Source organism: Mobula hypostoma, chromosome 20, assembly GCF_963921235.1.
Source record: "Mobula hypostoma chromosome 20, sMobHyp1.1, whole genome shotgun sequence".
Lineage (NCBI taxonomy): Eukaryota > Metazoa > Chordata > Chondrichthyes > Myliobatiformes > Myliobatidae > Mobula > Mobula hypostoma.
In genome coordinates, this window is record NC_086116.1 from 16,030,101 (window position 1) to 16,052,501 (window position 22,401).

General features: G+C 41.7%; 1 pseudogene; it reads right to left on the bottom strand.

Moving 5' to 3' along the window:
- The window catches only part of LOC134359344 (troponin T, fast skeletal muscle-like), a 50,537-nt pseudogene that overhangs the window by 19,373 nt on the left and 8,763 nt on the right, over positions 1 to 22,401 (bottom strand).

A 22,401-nucleotide genomic window follows, 5' to 3' on the forward strand; every position in this document is an offset into this window, starting at 1 on the left:
TGGCTGAATCTGAAGATGTGAATTTCAGCACCAATAGACAAAACAGTGGCAATGGGTCTGTAATGTTACTGAGATGGAAACACGCAGTGTTGGTGATGGAGGGGACATCAAGTGGCAGCTCATTGTTAGAGTATGGTCCACCTTCTGACAGTGGTCCAGGAGGGGGAAGGAATCAGGCTGAAGATGTAATTTTTGACGGAAGGTACAGTTTGTTTGTTCTTTTGAATGTATAATTAGAAGAAATGCTGGAGGACAGGATGTCAGGTGAGCAGTCTGGCAACATAATGAAAGGTTGTTTGATGTGTTTTCAGATGTTACTAAATATTGAAGCCAAGGGAAACCTGTCGCATTCAGATAGCTGATGGGGTGGAGATCCTGGGCAGACTCCTGTGATTAATAGTGTCAAAAAAGGAGACAGTTATAAAATAATAAGAATAGTGTCCCATGGTCACAGTCATATGAAGAGTATTACTTGTGCATCAGTTGATAACATACTTGTCTCTGAGTGGCTACTGTTCGTTCAAAATTCCCCTTTCTTGATCTCTCGGTCTCCATCTCCGGAGACAATCTGTCCACTGACACCTCCTATAAGCCCACTGACTCTCATAACTACCTCGACTATACCTCTTCCCACCCTGCAACATGGAAAAATGCCATTCCCTATTCCCAGTTCCTCTGTCTCCGCCACATCTACTCCCAGGATGAGGCTTTCCATTCCAGGACATCTCAAATATCCTCTTTCTTTAAGAATCGTGGTTTCCCTTCTGCCGTCATCAATGATGCCCTCATCCGCATCTCCTCCATTTCCCGCACTTCGGCCCTCACCCCATCCTCCCGTCACCACAACAGGGACAGAGTTCCCCTTGTCCTCACCTACCGCCCCATCAGCCTCCGGATCCAGCACATTATCCTCCGCAATTTCTGCCACCTTCAACAGGACCCCACCACTAAGCACATCTTTCCCTCTCCACCTCTCTCTGCTTTCCGCAGGGATAGTTCCCTCTGCGACTCCCTGATCCACGTCCCTCCCCACTGATTTCCCACCCAGCACTTATCCCTGCAAGCGTAAGTGCTACACCTGTCCCTACACCTCCTCTCTTGCCACCATTCAGGGCCCCAAACAGTCCTTCCAGGCGACACTTCACTTGTGAGTCTGTTGGGGTCATCTATTGCATCCGGTGTTCCCGGTGCGGTCTCCTCTACATCAGTGAAACCCGACGCAGATTGGAGGACTGCATCGTCGAGCACCTCCGCTCTGTCCGCCACAACAGACAGGATCTCTTGGTTGCCACCCACTTCAACTGTGCTTCACACTCCAATTCGGATATGTCCATACATGGCCTCCTTTACTGCCATGATGAGGCCAAACTCAGGTTGGAGGAGCAACACCTCATATACTGTCTGGGTAGTCTCCAGTCCCTTGACATGAACATTGAATTCTCCAACTTCCGGTAATTCCCCCCCTTCCCGTCCCCCACCCCAGTTTCCCTCTGCCCCCTCCTCCAGCTGCCTATCACCTCCCTCATGATTCCACCTCCTTCTACTACCCATTGTGCTTTCCCCTATTCTTTCTTCACCTTTCCTGCCTACCCCCTCCCTGCTTCCCCTCCCCCCATCCCTTGATCTTTCCCCTTACTGGTTTTTCACCTGGAACCTACCAGCCTTCTCCTTCCCACCCTCCCCCCACCTTCTTTATAGGGCCTCTGCCCCTTCCCCCTACAGTCCTGACGAAGGGTTCCGGCCCAAAACGTTGGCTGCTTGTTTCCACGGATGCTGCCCGACATGCTGAGTTCCTCCAGCATGTTGTGCATGTTGCTTTGATCCCAGCATCTGCAGAGTATTTTGTGTTTACAAATGTCAATATTAGATGGAAGTTAGGAAAATACACTTTTAGAAACAGGTTTTCAAATTGTGTGTTGTTTTTAGGTAGTGTATTTTTGATGGGGAAAAGAAAACTGGAACTGATATATTGGCACTGCTGTGTGTAACATGCAAAACACAAAGGAGAATTAGAAGAGTTATTATAAGAGATTATCTGGAAACAAGATTGCTTACAATGCCGCTGACTTGTCAACTATAATTCTAGGTAAGTAGATCTTTTACATTTAATGGGTCGTACAGTGGAATAGCTTGCAGAGTTGCTGCCTCATAACAACAGTGACTCAGATTCAATCCTGATCAGTGTGAAGTTTGTACAGCACCTTGTGATTGTACAGGTTTCCTTTGAATGCTCTGGTCCTCCCATTTCCTTAGGACCTGCTAGTTTGTTGGTTATTTGGCCACTGTCTTAGTGTGCAAGTGATTGGTAGAATCTGGGGAGGAGTTAATGGAATTGTGGGTGGAATAAAACAAACAGTGTAAAAATGGGTGCTTGGTGGTCACCGCGGACCCTGTGGGTCAAAGGCCTGTTTCTGTGCTGTGTCACTCTATGACATTTTTCAAAAGAAATTGCCAAGATTCTTAAATTTATGACTTACTTTGGTTTAGGCTTAGTCTCTTCTGTAGGGAAGCAAAACAAATCAAATAGTATATTAATGACCCCATAATACACTACACTCTTACAAATAAAACTTAGCTTTGGATAATTCAGAATTACAAATATGCACAGAATTATTGACAAGTTCCTTTATTTCAGAAAATTGATTTGAAGTTCAGTAAGATTAAACGCTAATTGTTCAAAAAATAATGCAAGTGGTAGACTTGTAATCCAGACGTCTTTAGAAAGAACACACAGAACAAAAGGTCAAATCCCACCGTGAAATTTGAGAATTTGAAATCACTTTAAAAATTATCTGGAATTAAAGGATAAAAGCTGGCATTCCTATTGGAGTGACATAACACCACACTGCAGCTGCCATGTACTTTGAGGCTGACTCACTTTTCAGCAGCTGGTGTGGAAAAGTCATGGCTCATGTACAGCAGCAGGTGGGAATATTAGGAGATGTTTGGTGCAGAAGAGGCAAACCTCTTAAATTTAAATGTCAACAATTCTGCAATTATTTTTGTTTGTTTCTAGGTTTCAAGAAGCTCTCCTTTGCTTTCTACTCAATTAAAAATTTAGTCAATTTCATTTTGTTTTCACTTCAGAAAGAAATTTTTGACCCTGTATCATTATGCAGAGATTAAGGCATTTCTTAAAACGTTTCAGGTTTACAAGATTAAAAATTATGATACCTTCTTCTACTTCTGCTGAAAGTGAAATAAAAAAAAACAATTAGATAGGAAGTAGAGAGAGAGGAAAATAATCAAACAACAATAATTATTATCACCAGCTGAAAATAGGAGTTAGTGAATCAGTTGCCAGTTAGAGCTCAACAAAAAATTAGGAAGATGGTAAAACAGGTGTTTTCTATATTACATTGGAGAAAAGAGCACAATAAAGTTAATAGACAAACAACCGAAGGCCAGGTCTGCAGCCTCAAGTTCAGATTTTACAAAGAATCAGCAATATGTTTGAATCTCCAGTTTACACTTTTTTTTCCAAAAGCCTTTCAGTTAAGGAGACAATGCTCGCCAACAAATGCTGGTCTTGCCAGGGCTGCCCTGAATCTAAAGTGTATAATATATACACCTGTTTTTCATCCAACAAGTTAAAATTTCCATCACAGCATATCCAAGTTCATATATTTTTTTATAAAAGCAAATTCAGAAAAGCATGAGTGAGAGTATTATTCAAAATTATATACAAGTTAAAAGATCCAAATTAATCAAATTATATGACTGGTGATAAATTCCAATAATTGCAACACTTTTCCATTTTCAGTGTAAACAGAGAATGGTTTAGTGCCAGCACTCCTACATTATAGCACTGATCTCCCAAGTTACACTTTCTAAATCATACTTCCCCAGATATCAAAAATTTATATGACAATTTTCAAATAAGGTAAATGTAATGTAAATTAAATGTCAATATTAGATAACAAGGGAATTGTTATTCATAGCAACAAACAATCTGTTGGAAGAACTCAGCAAATGTAAGAGGAATTGCCAATGTTTCTAGTCAAAACCCTGTATCAGGACACAGTTGACTTGCTTGATCAACTGAGTTTCTCCAGTGGATTGTTTCATGCTCCAGGTTCCAGCTTCTGCAGTCTCATGTGTCTCAATTGCTATCCATATTTCTGCATGCAGCTAAAGGACAGGACCAACGTTAAGGTTTATTTAACACATTAAAGCAACAAATCATTTTGGTTGGTTATGTGGATCAGGGGTAAAAGATACTACATGCCATTTCAGAAAGTGAAAACAAATATAAAAAGATACCTTGGGGTGGATCTGAAATTTGAATGAAAATAAAAAGAGTTGAGTTAAACATCAAGTAAACAGGATGCTAATTAGATTTTTTTTTCTTATTTGTTTTTGTTTGGGTTGTGGTCATCAGTGTCAAGACCAACATCTACTACTCTTCAAGAGGTGATGGTAACCTGTCCTCTTGGACTGCCGCAGTTGCACAGGTGTAGATAGTCAAACTGTTGGGAGTGAGTTCTTGGATTTGCTCCCCATTGCATAGAAGGGACAACTATAAACCTCCATATATAATGAGATATGTGACAGAGAAAAGGATGATAGGTGACTTGGAAGAGAAACTGCAGTCATGGTGTCTTTGTTTTTGAAGCTCTTATCTTTTATGGTGTCTGGGACTGAGCACTGAGCTAGCCTAGGAGAGTAACTATAGTGTATTTTATAGCAGGTACACACAGCAGCCACTGTGTTCCAGTTATGGAGGAACTGGATGCTTCAGCAGATGAGGAACCACTCAAGTACATTGCTGAGTCCGGGATAATTGTAAGTTCTTAAGCGTCTTTGCAGATGTTTGCATCCAGATAAGTGAGGAGTATTCCATCGCTCTCCTGAGTTGTGCCTTGTTTATAGATGCTGGAAAGGTTTTGTAGTGTCAGTCAGTGCCTCTGCCCACAGGATAGCCAGCCTCTCAGCTGCCACTGCTACTTCAGCTGTGATTTGGAGGTTGATTTGAGGGGACCGGGCCATGCCGTTGAATGTCGAGGGTGGGTGGTTGGAGATGGGAGACGGGAGACTGACATTACCGGGCACTTCTGCAGTACAAATATTACATGCAACTTATCAGCCCTGTGTCTGAATATTGCCTATGCTTTAACACACAGTGGCATGGACTGCTTCATTGTGAGAAGTTGCAAATGGAAATTGCATAACCATCAACAAACATCTCTACTTCTCATTTTAGGACACTGAAGGAGGGCTATTGATGAAGCAGCCTTAAGATGACTAGGCCATCAACACTCATGCAGAGCTATCTTCAAGCTGGGTTGGTTGACCTCCAGTTTTACCAGGACTCACATTTGGTTAAATGATGCCTTAATGTCAAGAGCAGTCACTCCCACCTCACTTACAGACACAAATTCTTTACTTTATGTTTGGATGAAAGCAAAGCTCTGGTTTGAAGCTGAGTGATCCTAGCGAAACCCAACCTGTATCATACTGGCAGATCATACAGATCTTCGTACAACTGTCAGCAATTCTTTTCATCACATTGCTGATGACTGATAGTAGATTGTTTGGATTTGTCCTGTTTATTGTGAACTGAATATACCCAGGCAATTTTCAACACTGTCAGAAAGCAACTTATGAAACTATACAGTGAACTGAAAGCAGTTATGACTAGAATATAATTATGCTTACATTTTCACATGCAATCCACAACTAACTTGTATTTCAAAATTTGTCTCAACACCTTTAAATGACCCATGGCCTTAAAGAGTGCTTGCTGCTTCTTATGTTTTCTTACTGACATGCATTGAAACTTTACATTTATTTAAAAAATAGTATTTGTTTCTAATTTTAAAAGGTGGCTGCTTGGAAATGCAATTAGTGAAGGGACATCTTGCTAAGTCTGCTAGTTGGGCAGTCAGAGGACACCAACCTCAAATTATTTATCTTTTAAAATGGAAGAGAGGGAAAACATTTAAGTCAAATATTTGATTTACCAGCATGCAAAAATGGCAAATAAGGCTCTTTGCCAAAAACAGGGCAACCTGACAGACAGCTTTACGCAGTTATGATTAGTGTAGTCTATCTGACACAAAATTATGTAATTAATCTGAATATTTTACTGGCTGGTCAGAACCAATTTCTCTGACCAATTAAGCAGCCAACTGGCGTGAAAGGCTCTTTCCTTCAACTGTTTTGTCTTATAAAGATAACTATTCATTATTTACAATATTCTGAGATATTATTCGACAGATCCGTCCAGGCTCAGAAAGGTACATTAAATGTGCGGTACATGTCAGACCACTGCATATTTAGCAAGAAGGCCCACAGCTGCAAAATTGCATTTAACACGGAGATAATGTGCTCAACAGAACAGACCTTGTAACATAATGTGAATAAAGGCCACAGTGGAGTGGGTAGGGCAGGGGTTCCCAACCTGGGGTCCATGGACTCTTTGATTAATGGTAATGCACACAAAATGCTAGAGGAACTCAGTAGGCCGGGCAGAATCTATGGAAGAGAACTCACTGTTGATGTTTCGGGCCAAGACCCTTCATCAGGACCTCCTTGCTTAATGGTATGGGTCCAATGCATAAGAAAAGGTTGGAAACCCCTGGAGAAGAGGAACATGGACATGCTGATGGAAAGGGTAATATGTCAGAATGATGGAAGAGTGCTGGTGGGAGGAAGATCAGAATGTCAGGCAAACTGACATCTGGAGAAAGTCAGAAGCAACCAAGCAGGGGTTGGAGTCATCTGCTGTTGTAAGGGAAAGGGTTGAGATATAATATACTGGAGTCCTGAGGGAGGCTACGGTGAGAGATAACTTTCTAATGCCATGGCACCTCCATGCAACTCCTCCCCTGCACGTAACTACATAAGTTTAGACTTGAGCAGGAATGTCTCTGAAGGGTCATTGAAGCAGATGTCATCTTCACTACAAGGTTCAGCTTCTGTAGCAGTTGTATACAAGTACAAATAACTTTGTGGAAGTAACGCACAGACATATTACACACTATTAGATGCCATGTATTAAGGAGCCTCTTTGTGGAAACCCAAAGCATACTTGTGAAGCTCTAGCAACACACATCAAAGTTGCTTGAATTTCCAGCATCTGCAGAATTCCTGTTGTGTGTGAAGCTCTAGACAGACACAGCAAGTTCCTGACCAGCTACCATGATTACTTTTCCACTGACTCTCTGTTGTGCTGCATAGACAAGTACTTTCTTCTGCAATACAGGCTCTGGCTTATTTTGAGTATAAAGATGCTGAAACACAAGAGATTTTCTTACTGCCCTGCCTTGATGTTTTCCCAGTTTCTCACACAGTATTTGATGAGATTTCCCAAATTTATCTGGTAATTTTACCCTTGGATCACAGGGGAAAAAACTGCTAGTGTTTTGTTTTTCTATTTTTGCTGAAGCTGCCTGGCATTTTAACACTCTCTTTTCCTTTAAGTGGTGACAGACATCTTACTCAAAGGAGAGCAGTGCAGAAACCAATAAAATATGGTGATCATTGTTGCAATGACATGGTTCAGTTCTCCCTTAATGAATGTGGTGATGTAGGGCTGGATGTGTTGCAAAAAAAAAAAATTCAGTGACTTTCTGTTAATGTATTCTCCAGTGCAGAAAATAGAATGCAGGTAGGTTCAAGCCAACTGGTGAAAGATCAGTGTGTTTCTTTTAACGCACCAACTGCTTCCACTGGCTTTCAGTTTTTATCTCAAACTTTCAGCATGCACTGTACTTCTGATAGTTGGGGAGAAACAAAAAAAAGTGATTTCCAGCATGATTCTGAATTGCAAAAATAAAACAAATGAGTAATTTGTGTGATGGGCAATATTATACAGACATTTAGCATTTCTCAGATGTCTGTATTTGTCAGATTTGTATGACTTTATCCATCTGTGAGATTTTAATATGGGACAGAGCTGGAACAAGCACATAAATCTTCATCAATCACTATGTGCCCAGTCTTAATTTTCAAAAGGTATAGTATATTATTCTTTAATTGTAAAAAAATGTTTTAAACCTTTGTTTATGATATCATGACAAGACTGTTAATTTGCTCCAAACTGCCATGTAAACTTAAGAGTACTTGTATCATAGTGTAATTATCGACAACGTAACCAGCCCCCCAGTTGTTTGGAGTATTCTGGGGGAAGTGGGTGTGAACAGCTGGCAGAAGCTGTACCAGAACAGACAAGGTTACTGTGAGCCAAGAGCACCTGCATCTGGAGACACCAAGTCAGCGCAGGCTTTCTTAGTGCCCGCTGTTAATTGCTAGCATGCAGACTGCAAAGTCCGGCTCTCTCTGCATGGTGGATCAGGTGGGCAAGTAGATGACAAGAGCTGGGTTCCCAGTGCAAGGTCTATATCCAATGCAACAAGATCTGCTGGCCATCTACAGTTCGTATTTTGTGTAATCACTCAGCCAAATTTGCTGTGACAAAAGAGACTGGAATATGGAACTAATAAAAGAACTCAGCAAGTCAAACAACATCAATGGAGGCAAAGGTTGTACACCAAGCTTTTGGGTTGATTGAGATCATAAGAAACAGGAGCAGGAGGAGGCCATCTGGCCCATGGAGCCTGCTCCGTCATTCATTAAGATCATGGCTTATCTGGCCATGGACTCACCTCCACCTACCTGCCTTTTCCCCATAACCCTCCATTCCACTTCTATGCAAAAATCTATCTAACCTTCTCCTAAATATCTTTACTGAGATAGCCTCCACTGCTTCATTGGGCAGAGAATTCCAGATTCACCATCCTCTGGGAAAAGGCAGTTCCTCCTCATCTGTCCTAAATCTACTCCTCCGAATCTTGAGGCTGTGTCCCCTAGTTCAAGTCTCACCTACCAGTGGAAACATCTTTTCTGCCTCTATCTTATCTATTCCTTTCATAATTTTATGTTTCTATAAGATCTCCTCTCATTCTTCTGAATGCAAGCGAGTACAGTCCCAGGTGACTCAACCTCTCCTCACAGTCTAACCCCTCTCATCTCTAAAATCAACCTGGTGAACCTCCTCTGCACCGCCTCCAAAGCCAGTATATCCTTCCTGCATGCAGTACTCCAAGAGCTAGCAACTTCCATTGCTAGATAAGACCAAAACAAAAAATGGAGAAAAAACATCTCATATTCCACTTGTGTAGCTCACACCCAGTGGTATGAACAGTGAAGTTCTTCCAGTTTTAGGAAATATATGCGTGTGCACCCGCACACATACACACACACAGATTTGAAGTTTGCAAAGACACCTCCGGTGGGAAAAAAAAGAGTTTACTGGTAAATAAGTGGGGAGAGTGTGACCAATGGGAATGCTCTGAGGGCACACATTGTCTCAATGGGCTGAATGGCATCCTTCTACGTTGGATGAGAATACAAGACATTGCCCGACCAGGGTTGCAAACCCTGCAATGATTAGATGAGGAAGAGAGTGCAGATTGCCCGCAGGCAAAAGGCAAATGGAGTTTGGTGATGATTGAAGAGGAACGTGATGCTCAAGTGAATGAGCCAGCTAGCCTGTTAAACAGAGGACAAACTGTTGTGCATTTTTAAAAAAATGGTAAAGTGTGCAAGTAAAAGGACAAACACCATGGCTGATTTGTCAATAGATACTGTGTAGTAAAACCCTGATAATCCAGCATCCTCAGGACTTATATTAAAAACCATTGGTCATTGCACCTACTAACATCCCCAACACACTTCCCTTTTTTTGTTTGTTTTAAGATCTATTACAGTAATGTAATAATGTTTCAGTGAGCAGAACAGGTACAGAGAAAATCCAGGAAACAAAACCTGGTGAATTTCAAGGGAAAAATGAAAAATGGGTCCTAGTAAGTTTAAAATGAGCATGGGTAGACGGTCTGCTGCAGGTTTAAAGAAGGGGTTCCCAACCTGGAGTCCATGAACCCTTCGATTAATGGTAACGGTCCCTGGCATAAAAAAAATGTTGGGAACCCCTGGTTTAAAGGGAGAATTGAAAGCATCAATTGAGTTATCTACTTACAATTCAGGACAATCAGATACCCGATTCGGAGTTTTACACATCTCCAGAAGTAGGTTTGCAATGAGAATAGGAAACAGTAACAAAAGACATAAAATCAGAGACAGAACAACATACTCAAGGCATTCTTTGAGAATCATGGATTCAGTTGCCAGACAATAGGGCAGGTTTAAACATGGTCAACAAGTATTATCACAAATGGAAACAAGAGTTGAAACAAATCTGCAACATGACAAGTCAGTCAGAGAATTAGACTGTAGAGTGATGTCTGTGGGGAAAAGATCATCCAAGCTTTGGATGGCTGTAAGACAGACTATTGAGTAGGCTGTTATAAAGGAATCTATTAACAGGGACCATGCAGCTTCACTGGGACTTAAAACTCTCTGACAGACAGCGCACAGGAAGGATCTATAATCAGTGAACAATTTGCAGAAGTTTTCGGGCAACAGCTTTGAACAGAATTTCGAAAGGTGAGACGAAAAAGGCTCAAGCAAGATAATATCAAAACAGAGTGGCAAAGTTTGCACAGACAGATGCTGAAACTATGCGAGGTTTAGAGAAGTGCTTAGTGTCCACAAGATTCTTGCTACTAACACAATGGCTAAGTGGACGAAGTATTGAATTAGATGTTTTAAGAGAGGACTACATTGCAAACTGGAGGCGGTTCCAAGGCGCTAAAGATTCTATGAGAATTATTACAAGGACATGATCTCACTAATGTCCACCTGATAAAGCAAAGCTGGATTGTGCCAAGGCAAACCCCAAAAGCTTTGAAGACCATTCAGAACAGAAGGTCAAGGAAGATGACTTTATTGCTTCAAATGTGATAGGAGAAAAAGAATTGTATCATGTATACAGTGAATCTGCAGAATGCAAGGCTATGTGAAAACCAGAGAATAAGATGTCTTAACTGAAGTAGGCATTATTGCAAGCTTATACTATCCAGTAACATACAAAATGCATGATGTAATTCTAAATACTGTGAATTCCTATTAGACTTTGTGTTAAGCTTCTGCATACAGGTGACACGAGAGATTTCTCCACAATACACAATCCAATGTATTCATCACAATGAAGTACAGAACAGAAAGCAGAAACAGAGGATATTATCTAATCGAATTTCTACTGTCTTCAGCATTACCAAGTGAAGCTTGCCATAAAGAGTTCAATAAATAAGGAAATCAGGAAATCAAGAGATCGAATAATTTGTAGCTTCTTAAACTTGCATAATTTCATAAATGGAACTAGTTGATGGTTTGTATGCATTAATTTCTTTTTTTAAAAAAAGACTGATCTTCTTTAAAACTGGTAACAACTTCTTAACACCCTGCTGCCACCCAGCATATTGCACATCCTTTCTGAAGGCCCTGCTGTGTGTCCCCCCACCACACCCCACCAACTTAGATATTCTCTCGTCCTGCATTGGTCACTTTTCATCTTTTATTGCTGCTGTTTCTCATATTTATACGACTGCTTGTTTTTTTATAATAGCGCCAGTAACATTATACTGTCTCACATAAACATGCACCTCGCATTTTATGCCATCCTGCCAATCTTCAGACCATGCCACTCCGGAACTTGCGCTAATATTATTTTGTAACAGCATGTCTTGAATCATAACTATGTGTTGTGTGCAAAAACAACACCTTTTGCACCTTGGTCCCAGAGAAACGAGGTTTCATTTAGCTGTTTTCATATGAATGCTTGAATGACAATAAACTTAAAAGAAAGAGTGTCGTAAATAAAAGTAACACTCATAAAAGTTGCTGGTGAACACAGCAGGCCAGACAGCATCTCTAGGAAGAGGTACAGTCGACGTTTCGGGCTGAGACCCTTCGTCAGGACTCTTTGTTAACGTCGACTGTACCTCTTCCTAACGATGCTTCCTGGCCTGCTGCATTCACCAGCAACTTTTATGTGTGTTGCTTGAAATTCCAGCATCTGCAGATTTCCTCGTGTCTGCGTTAGTAAATAAAAGTGTGTTTTTAAGAAATAATTGCACAGTATGCCATGATTTTAATGCTTTGTTATACTGGGCACAGCTGTTTGAGGGATAGCGCTTTCAATAACAGATGTTCGATAAGTAGTGCCACATCTAAATATCTGCTTTCACCAACATACAGAGAGAAGTGAGCAAAGCATGGACAATACTTTGTCCCTTCATCAGTTGATTGTTGAGTCTGAAGCACAAAGTAATCTTTCAATTGGATAAAGAAAAACAAATACAAACAAGGACAACTCGCCGTTTGGCTTTCACTTCATAACACATGTACACCAAGGCTTGCTTTGTTTTGACTGAAGACTATTGGAATTATGATTATAATTTATCATACATAACACTATTACGCTTGACATAATCTGTGATTATTGTAATGCAGGCTGTAATAAACCAATGAAATAAATAAACAAAAATACATTTAAGAGAATAAGATATTTCTTATTTCTTGATGCCATATCTTGATGTTGATTTTTGACAATTTCACAGATGTTTTAATCAATTTGCGTGGTCATACATTAGAAAGTTACTTTTAACATTTAATTTAGACAGCAAATGAACGTCTCAAAAATGATTGAAGATCTCCAAATACTTGGTAAGGGCATGCTCATTTGCTACTGAGGTTTAATTATACAGTGGATTCTGGTCAATTAAGCAATTGGTTAATTGGGGCAGTCACTTATTTGGGACAACTTGAGAAAATAGCTGGGTCTCCCTTCGTTTATTTGGGACAATACACCACTTAATAGGGACAGGAGACTGTTGCTGAACAGTTTGTCGCGTGGCTGTTAGACACTACACTGCTTGCAGTGAACAGTCTTCAAATAACATCAGTTGCGTGTGTTTTGCGTGCAAAAATCTGTGAATTTTGACACTGATGTTCGGAAAGAGATAAGCAGTAGGCAATTTAGAACTGTTTTGCTCTCTGTGGTTTCAAACACTCGGGCTAAGAGATGCCAGAAATGGCCGGAACCGTAAATGAAATGATTTCACTATTCAGCAAGTTAGAAATTATGAAGGATTAAGGTATAAACAATCATCTTGGATATTGCAATTAAAATGAAGATTTGGAGGATGCAGTGGATGAAAGCATTTGTACGCAAGGTGTCTGCGCTGATTTTGTTCATTTATAGTCAGTCAAAAGAATATAGCAGCTTACACTGCATGAATTCCTCCATGGATAACTATGAGGAACTAATACAGTTTTATAGCATGGTAGTAACATTAGTGGTGTTCTAATTTGCTCTGTATTTTATTTAAATACATAATTTGTTATTCAGTTAAATGGTTGCTGGTCTTTGTCATACCTTTTTTTTTTAAAACTGTTTCCATGAAAGTTTAGCTATTGGAGCAGAGGCCTAATTGGGCCGAAACATACTGGTCCCGAAATGTGCCACTTAACCAGGATCTACTTTATTATGGCAGTTTCAGAAGTTGAAAATTAAAACATTCAGTACAAGGAGCAAAAGTAACAAAAAGTCAGGATTTGTCTCTAATCTTAGAATGCAATGATTGTTCTGCAATCCAAAAGGAAAAGCCCTAATAAAGTACAAATGATTACACCACCCCACTAGGAATAGGGTTCCCCTGGTCCTCACCTACCACCCCACCAGCCTCCGGGTCCAACATATTATTCTCCGTAACTTCCGCCACCTCCAACGGGATCCCACCACTAAGCACATCTTTCCCTCCCCGCCTCTCTCTGCATTCCGCAGAGATCGCTCCCTACACAACTCCCTTGTCTATTCGTCCCCCCCATCCCTCCCCACTGATCTCCCTCCTGGCACTTATCCGTGTAAGCGGAACAAGTGCTACACATGCCCTTACACTTCCTCCCTTACCACCATTCAGGGCCCCAAACAGTCCTTCCAGGTGAGGCATCACTTCACCTGTGAGTCGACTGGGGTGATATACTGCGTCCGGTGCTCCCGATGTGGCCTTTTATATATTGGTGAGACCCGACGCAGACTGGGAGACCGCTTTGCTGAACATCTACGCTCTGTCCGCCAGAGAAAGCAGGATCTCCCAGTGGCCACACATTTTAATTCCACATCCCATTCCCATTCTGACATGTCTATACACGGCCTCCTCTACTGTAAAGATGAAGCCACACTCAGGTTGGAGGAACAACACCTTATATTCCGTCTGGGTAGCCTCCAACCTGATGGCACGAACATTGACTTCTCTAACTTCCGCTAGGCCCCACCTCCCCCTCGTACCCCAGCTGTTACTCATTTTTATGCACACATTCTTTCTCTCACTCTCCTTTTTCTCCCTCTGTCCCTCTAAATATACCTCTTGCCCATCCTCTGGGTCACCCCCCCCCCGTCTTTCTCCCTAGGCCTCCTGTCCCATGATCCTCTCGTATCCCCTTTTGCCTTTCACCTGTCCAGCTCTCGGCTCTATCCCTCCCCCTCCTGTCTTCTCCTATCATTTTGCATCTCCCCCTCCCCCTCCAGCTTTCAAATCCCTTACTCACTCTTCCTTCAGTTAGTCCTGACGAAGGGTCTCGGCCTGAAACGTCGACTGCGCCTCTTCCTATAGATGCTGCTTGGCCTGCTGCGTTCACCAGCAACTTTGATGTATGTTGACACTTTAGATAAAGCTACTTTCCTAATAATTACCTTTCTGTTAAGATGAAAATTTGGGAATGCACTAACAATGTTTCCACATGAAATATATCACAGCATCAGAGTCTGACATCAAAGCTACTCTTCACTTAGTATAGTCCTTCCAAAGAAAGCAGTTTTCCTCAAGGGTTATTCAGCTAATGTTTTAAAAAGCATGGGACTTTATAAATAATCCATAAATAGGACTAGCACAGCACAACAAGAAACAGTTTAATAAAATTAATGGAGAGTAAAAGGGATTGTGGATAGAAAAATCATGAGAAACGGGTGTACAAGTAGACATTTCTGAAGCAAAGAGATTAATACTAATTACTGTTACGTAAGCAACAATTTTGTGGTTAGCATGATCCCACAAAATGAGATGCACAACCAGCTGACTTAGTTTTACTTGTGAAAGCTGGAGTTAGGAATGTTGGCCAGGATGCTATTACTTCAACACAGGAGGCCACTTAGCTCTACCCCAGTTCCCCGAAGGGCAATCCCATCATTCTTATTCTCCCTCTGCTAATTCCTTATAGTACAGAAATTCATTGTCCTCCATATCCATCAAGTCCCTTTCGATTCTTTTCACTTATCTCCACTGAGGGGTAATTTGTAGTAGCCTACTAATATACGAGCAAACTTTTGGGAGGGCAGGGTTGAATGCAGGTTGCCAGAACCATTAAGTAGCAGCTGTAACCGTTCCACTTCTCTGAGACTCACTAAACTAGAAAAACTGCTTATGCTCCATTAGACATTATCATGCAATCTTCATCATTCAGCTGAACCCAAGTCCAGATAGATAGGAATTCAGTTTAATGTAGAATTCAATGGACAGCACATTTGTCAATGCAGTTCTTCTCTCACATGGTCATCTTATGCCTTATATACAGATAGAGGGTCTGAATAACTCACATCGCTGCACATGCTAATTAGTTAATTCCATCAATGGAATTGATCCGTGCCAATTATCAACATGCGCTCATTGCGAATATGCATCAGAAAATAGGTCAAGCACATCTACAATTCCTTAGTGGGATTTGGTATGTGTAGGGAGCAGGAGACAATCTTCTGCAATATTGACCTTGTAATTTTCATGGCCCATGGGATGAAATTAATTTATAACAAAACAATGCAAAACATGCACATAAAGCGATTTTATTATGAACGCAGGTTTACCTTCTTCCAACTCGACCTCTTCCTTTAGTTCTTCTTGTTGTTCTTCTATTATTGCAAGTATTTAAAATACTTCAGTTAGTTCTGCAACAACTTAAATTCAATAAGATTTACTGGTTTTAACAATTCACCAATCCGAGTATTCATACTGACAATATACTGTATAATTTCCATGTCAGTACTTGGAATAAACTTCCTTTTTATTCTTGGCATCCATTTTACTATTTCATTAACGTAATTTAAAAAGTGCACTGTGAAGTCAATAAGACTGCAATAGAAAGTATACACAGTGGACACTTTATTAGGTACACCTGCTTGCTAATACAAGTATCTAATCAGCCAAAAATGTGGCAGTTACGCAATGCACGAAAGCATGCAGACATGGTCAAGAGGTTTAGTTGCTGTTCAGACCAAATATCAGATGGAGGAAGAAATATGATCTAAGTCACTTTGACTGTGTTATGATTGTTGGTGCCAGACGGTGTTGTTTGAGAATATCAGAAACTGCCGATCTGGGATTTTTACGCACAATGGTCTCTAGAGTTTATAGAGAATCGTGTGAAAAACAACAACAAAAAAAAACCCAATCAGAGAGCAGCAGTTCTGTGAGTCAAAATGCCTTGTTAATGAGAGAAATCAGAGGAGAATGGCCAGACTGATTCAGACTGAAATAACCACGCATTACAATAGTGGTATGCAGAAGAGCATCTCTAGAAACATAGAAAACCTACAGCACAATACAGGCCCTTCGGCCCACAGAGTTGTGCCGAACATGTCCCTACCTTAGAAATTACTAGGCTTACCTATAGCCCTTTGTCTTATTAAGCTCCATGTACCTATCTAAAAGTCTCTTAATAGATCCTATCATATATGCCTCCACTACCGTTGCCGGCAGCCCATTCCACGCACTCACCACTCTGAGTAAAAAAAAAACTTACCCCTAACATCTCCTCTGTACATACTCCCCAGCATCTTAAACCTCTGTCCTCTTGTGGCAACCATTTCAGCCCTGGGAATAAGCCTCTGACTATCCACACGATCAATGCCTCTCATCATCTTATACATCTCTATCAGGTCACCTCTCATCCTCCGTTGCTCCAAGGAGAAAAGGCCGAGTTCACTCAATCTATTCTCATAAGGCATGCTCCCCAATCAAGGCAACATCCTTGTAAATCTCCTCTGCATCCTTTCTATGGTTTCCACATCCTTCCTGTAGTGAGGAGAACGGAACTGAGCACAGTACTCCAAGTGGGGTCTGGCCAGGGTCCTATATAGCTGCAACATTACCTCTCAGCTCCTAAACTCAATCCTACGATTGATGAAGGCCAATGCTCCGTATGCCTTCTTAACCACAGAGCGAACCTATGCAGCAGCTTTAATTGTCCTATGGACTCGGACCCCAGGATCCCTCTGATCCTCCACACTGCCAAGAATCTTACCATTAATACTATATTCTGTCATCATATTTGACCTACCAAGCGAACCACCTCATACTTTTCTGGGTTGAATTCCACCTGCCACTTCTCAGCCCAGTTTTGCATCCTATCAGTGTCCTGCTGTAACCTCTGACAGTTCTCCACACTATCCACAACACCCCCAACCTTTGTGTCATCAGCAAACTTACTAACCCATCCCTCCACTTCCTCATCTAGGTCATTTATAAAAATCACCAAGAGTAAGGGTTCCAGAACAGATCCGAGGCACACCACTGGTCACTGACCTTCATGCAGAATATGACCCGTCAACAACCACTCTTTGCCTTCTGTAGGCAAGGCAGTTCTGGATCCACAAAGCAATGTCCCCTTGGATCCCATGCCTCCTTACCTTCTCAATAAGCCTTGCATGGGGTACTTTATCAAATGCTTTGCTGAAATCCATATACACTACATCTACTGCTCTTCCTTCATCAGTGTGTTTAGTCATATCCTCAAAAAATTCCATCAGGCTCGTAAGGCATGACCTACCCTTGACAAAGCCATGCTGACTACTCCTAATCATATTATACCTCTCCAAATGTTCATAAATCCTGCCTCTCAGGATCTTCTCCATCAACTTACCAACCACTGAGGCAAGACTCACATCAAAGTTGCTGGGGAATGCAGCAGGCCAGGTAGCATCTCTAGGAAGAGGTACAGTCGACGATTCGGGCCGAGGCCATTTCAGTAAAGTATTCATTAAGTACCTCTGCTATTTCCTCCAGTTCCATACACACTTTCCCACCGTCACACTTGATAGATCCTATTCTTTCACATCTTAACCTCTTGCTCTTCACATACTTGTAGAATGCCTTGGGGTTTTCCTTAATCCTGCCTGCCAAGGCCTTCTCATGGCCCATTCTAGCGCTCCTAATTTCCTTCTTAAGCTCCTTCCTATTAGCCTTATAACCTTCTAGATCTCTAACATTACCTAGCTCTCTAAACCTTTTGTAAGCTTTTCTTTTCTTCCTGACTAGATTTATTACAGCCTTTGTACACCATGGTTCCTGTACCCTACCGTAACTTCCCTGTCTCATTGGAATATACCTATGCAGAATTCCACATAAATATCCCCTGAATATTTGTCGCATTTCTTCTGTTCTTCTCCTCCGAGAACATCTGTTTCCAATTTAAGCCTCCAATTTCCTGCCTGATAGCCTCATAATTCCCCTTACTCCAATTAAACACTTCCCTAACTTGTCTGTTCCTATCTCTCTCCAGTGCTATCGTAAAGGAGATAGAATTATGATCACTATCTCCAAAATGCTCTCCCACTGAGAGATCTGACACCTGACCAGATACATTTCCCAATACCAAATCAAGTACAGCCTCTCTTCTTGTAGGCTTATTTACATATTGTGTCAAGAAACCTCCTTGAACACACCTAACAAACTCCACCCCATCTAAACCCCTTGCTCTAGGGAGATGCCAATCAATATTTGGGAAATTAAAATTCCCATCATGACAACTCTGCTATTATTACACCTTTCCAGGATCTGTTTCCCTATCTGCTCCTCGATATCCCTGTTACTATTGGGCCGCCTATAAACAACACCCAGTAAAGTTCCTGACCCCTTCCTGTTCCTAACCTCCACCCACAGAGACTCCGTAGACAATCCCTCCAAGGCGTCCAACTTTTCTGCAGCCGTGACACTATCTCTGATCAACAGTGTGATGCCCCTACCTCTTTTGCCTCCCTCCCTGTCCTTTCTGAAACATCTAAAACCCAGCACCTGAAGAAACCATTCCTGTCCCTGAGCCATCCAAGTCTCTGTAATGGCCACCACATCATATCTCTGAACATACTACATGTCGAATCTTGAAGTGGTTGGGCTACAGCACTATAAAATCACGAGCCTACACAGGGGGTACCTAATAAAGTGGCTACTGTGTATATCTTTTGCCTTTTTAGACAGATGTTTGTTCCGTGGATAATGAGAAAGAAATACAATTTATGAAGCATCAAAAAAATAGTTAGTGTCTTACCTTCCTCCTTTTCCCTGTTAGCAAAAGGGAAAAAAAAACAATTTAAAAGACAATGAAATAAAACAAATGCTCTTTCTATTTGACTTTAATATAGTGAAATATGCTTTATCACACTTACTCCAACTCTTCGAGAGTATCCTCAGTGTCCGCCATATTTGCACAATTGATATGTATCTAACAAAAATAAAATGTTTCAATTTCAGCAACAAATAGACTCAAAGAATTCCTCGTGTTTCAATTTTATTTTAGTTGATTTCTGTTCAATACTTTACTTGCATAACAAACCAGCTTTTTTCTGTGTAATGTGTACAAGTCAGAAATGGTTCTACCATCAATTAAATGCTCTCAACCTCCAAGGGGACCACAACCTCACCGTGGTTTGGAGGTTTGCACAACTCAAACACTTGGAGAGCCATGTTAGCTGGAGTCAGGGCTTGATACTTTGGCTCTTGGTAGCGTCACCCATGCCAAACAGGTGAAAGGATACAAGCCAGAGGAAGAGAGGCCCACCGGTCCTCCAGGTTCATGGGTTCAGCTCATGGCTAATAACACTGACTGGTAAAAGAAATTGTTATGGAAACAGCAATGAAGAGTCCTCCTACATCTGAATGCCATGGTATTCCTGAGTCTCCACTCAGGACCTGCATGAAAATGACAGTAATGAAAAATCAGATGAAGCTAAAAGTCCTGAACTCCACCAGAGATGGAGGACCTTTGTTGGTGCTCTAAACAGCAGTGGTGTAAGGGACAGTTTATGAAATGCTCTAAAACATTGCAGCCCAGGATTTTGCTTGATCCCTGCTGGTGTACAATTTAACGATTATATTCTTTGTGAAAAATGCACAACTTTGTTATCCTATAAACTTGCTTTCAGAAATGATACCTCACATCAAACTAAACTGATGCTAAGTGACATCAGCCGTGAGCAGTAAACAGTCTGAATGAACAGATGTTCAAGGTGAAGTTTACTGTCATTGCTGTTTGAAAGCTGCCTTGTTGCACTGGGAACGAAACAGCTCAACACTTCATTGGCATTTAAGACCAGCTTCTTCTGTGCAATGTGTTCAAGCTAGAAATTGTTTTATCATCAACTAAATGCTTGAAAACATTGCAGCCCAAAAAATCTCCACTGATCATGCTTGATCTCTGCTGCTGAGCAATTTAACGATCACGTTCCTTGTGAAAAATGCACAATTTTGTGATCCTACATCTTGCCTTCTGAAATTTTATTGAATCATATCAAACTGAACCCATGATAAATGACATTAACATTCCAACTAATACAATTCACAACGTAATACGCGCAGGATCTGAATTAACACAGTGACAGTATGCATTTAATTAATCTGCCCAATAAGGTTCTTTTCCTGTCATCCATGCTCTGCCAATATACTTTATAGAGTCAGAATCATATGGCCCGTTTCTACGGTTTTTGCTCCATCCCCAACCATCAAACACTCATCTACAATAATCTCAATTTTTTGTAATTAAAAAATCCTCCCTGTATTCCCAACTCCCTCCAGTTTCTGCAACTCACCTTCACACGAGGGAACTAATCTCCAACCAACACACCTTTCAGACGTGGCAGGAAAGTGAAGTACCTGGGAAAAATCCAGGTGACTACATGGAGGAAGCTGGAGGTCACAATTGAACTTAAGTCACTGGCGAATCTGAGGCAGCTCCTTTATCAGCTGGGACACTATTACAAATTGAATGCTTCCCCCAGTCCCCCCCGCCCCCCCCCCCACTGTGACCATATCCTTTTGCCTTTATCATTGCAGATTGGCAGAAGATCCCAGCAAACCCAAATCTCCCTCAAACCAAGGAGGAGACCTTTAACAGGAAGGGGCCATTGCATCATTCCACTAGGCACTCCCAAGCACCATCTCAGATCATGGTACCTTGAAGCGAGTGCTGAACCAGGGCCTTTCACCCAGACTTTGTGCCATATATCAAGCACGCATTCACATTGATCCTACACTAATCCCACTTTATTCTGCCCACTTCCCCCTCAGCTGTGCCAGATTCCACCACTCATTTGCGTACTTGGTTTTAATTCAGTGAGGCATGTCAGCACCAGCAGGCTGCAGCCAGGTAAAGAGCTAAGGAAACAAACATGCTAGTGCCTATTTGGAAAGGATTGGCATTAGTTTTGTTCAAGTGGCTCAGGCAAAGACTCTGATCAAACAATCTGCGTGAAAAGGCCCCTACAAAACACTATGGACATTCTTTTGCTCTGTCCACCTTGCTGGGAAATTTGTGGGAGGCACAAAGCTACAGATGGTCTTTGAAATGGAGTCCATGCTTACTTGTCAGGATGTGGGGGCACCTCCTTGCCACCAGTGATGTAGATGCAACTGGCAGAGATGTTTAAGCCTCTTTACTAGTACACCGAAAGACCACCCAAAGTGTATAGTACACTGGCAAAAATTAAAACCAGTGCATTCCCTGATCACACTGGTGTCAGCCAACCTGACCCTGGTCTTGGTTATAAAGGCAAGTTCCTAATTCAGTTTTCACCATATCTCAGGGCCTGCTGGCTCCCAGATGTAGGGAGTACCTGTACATCTGTTGACCAAGAATCTCTGGTCCTCCTTCAGGCTGTCCATACTTGTGCTCTCACCACTGACATGTTGTCCTCACATATTACAGTGCTAGTAACCTCATAATGTCTTTCATAAACAAGCACCTGGCATTTTATGTCAACCTGTCAGTCTTCAGTCTATGCCACTTGGGTACTTGTGCTAAGATAATTTTTTGACTGTATGTACGTGCTGCGTTTTGCACCCTCATTTTAGAGCAGGGTTTCTCAAAGAGAGTTCCGCGAGAGGTCACGATTAAAAAGAAAACAGCTTTGAACTTCAGGCAGTATGCAATGCTAACGCTCACAGTAGTGGGCAGTGACCGAGCAGCCCCATTAGCAATCTCGTTCGAGGTCTCTCAGCCTAGTGTGTCTGTGCGCTGTAGGACCGTGTTTATTTTCGAGTTCATTCTCAGTTTTTGATGCGAGGTAGGGGAGGTCGCTGATAGTTGGTGAGCGCTGTATTATACGGAGGGGAGGACGGTAGGCTGATGAAGAGCGTGAAGTGCGTTTTCCAAGTATTGAATGAACTCGCTCAATGAGCTGTGACGTCAGCCTCTCCCTTCCAAATTACCTCCCTAACTTCCCCTTACGTGCCA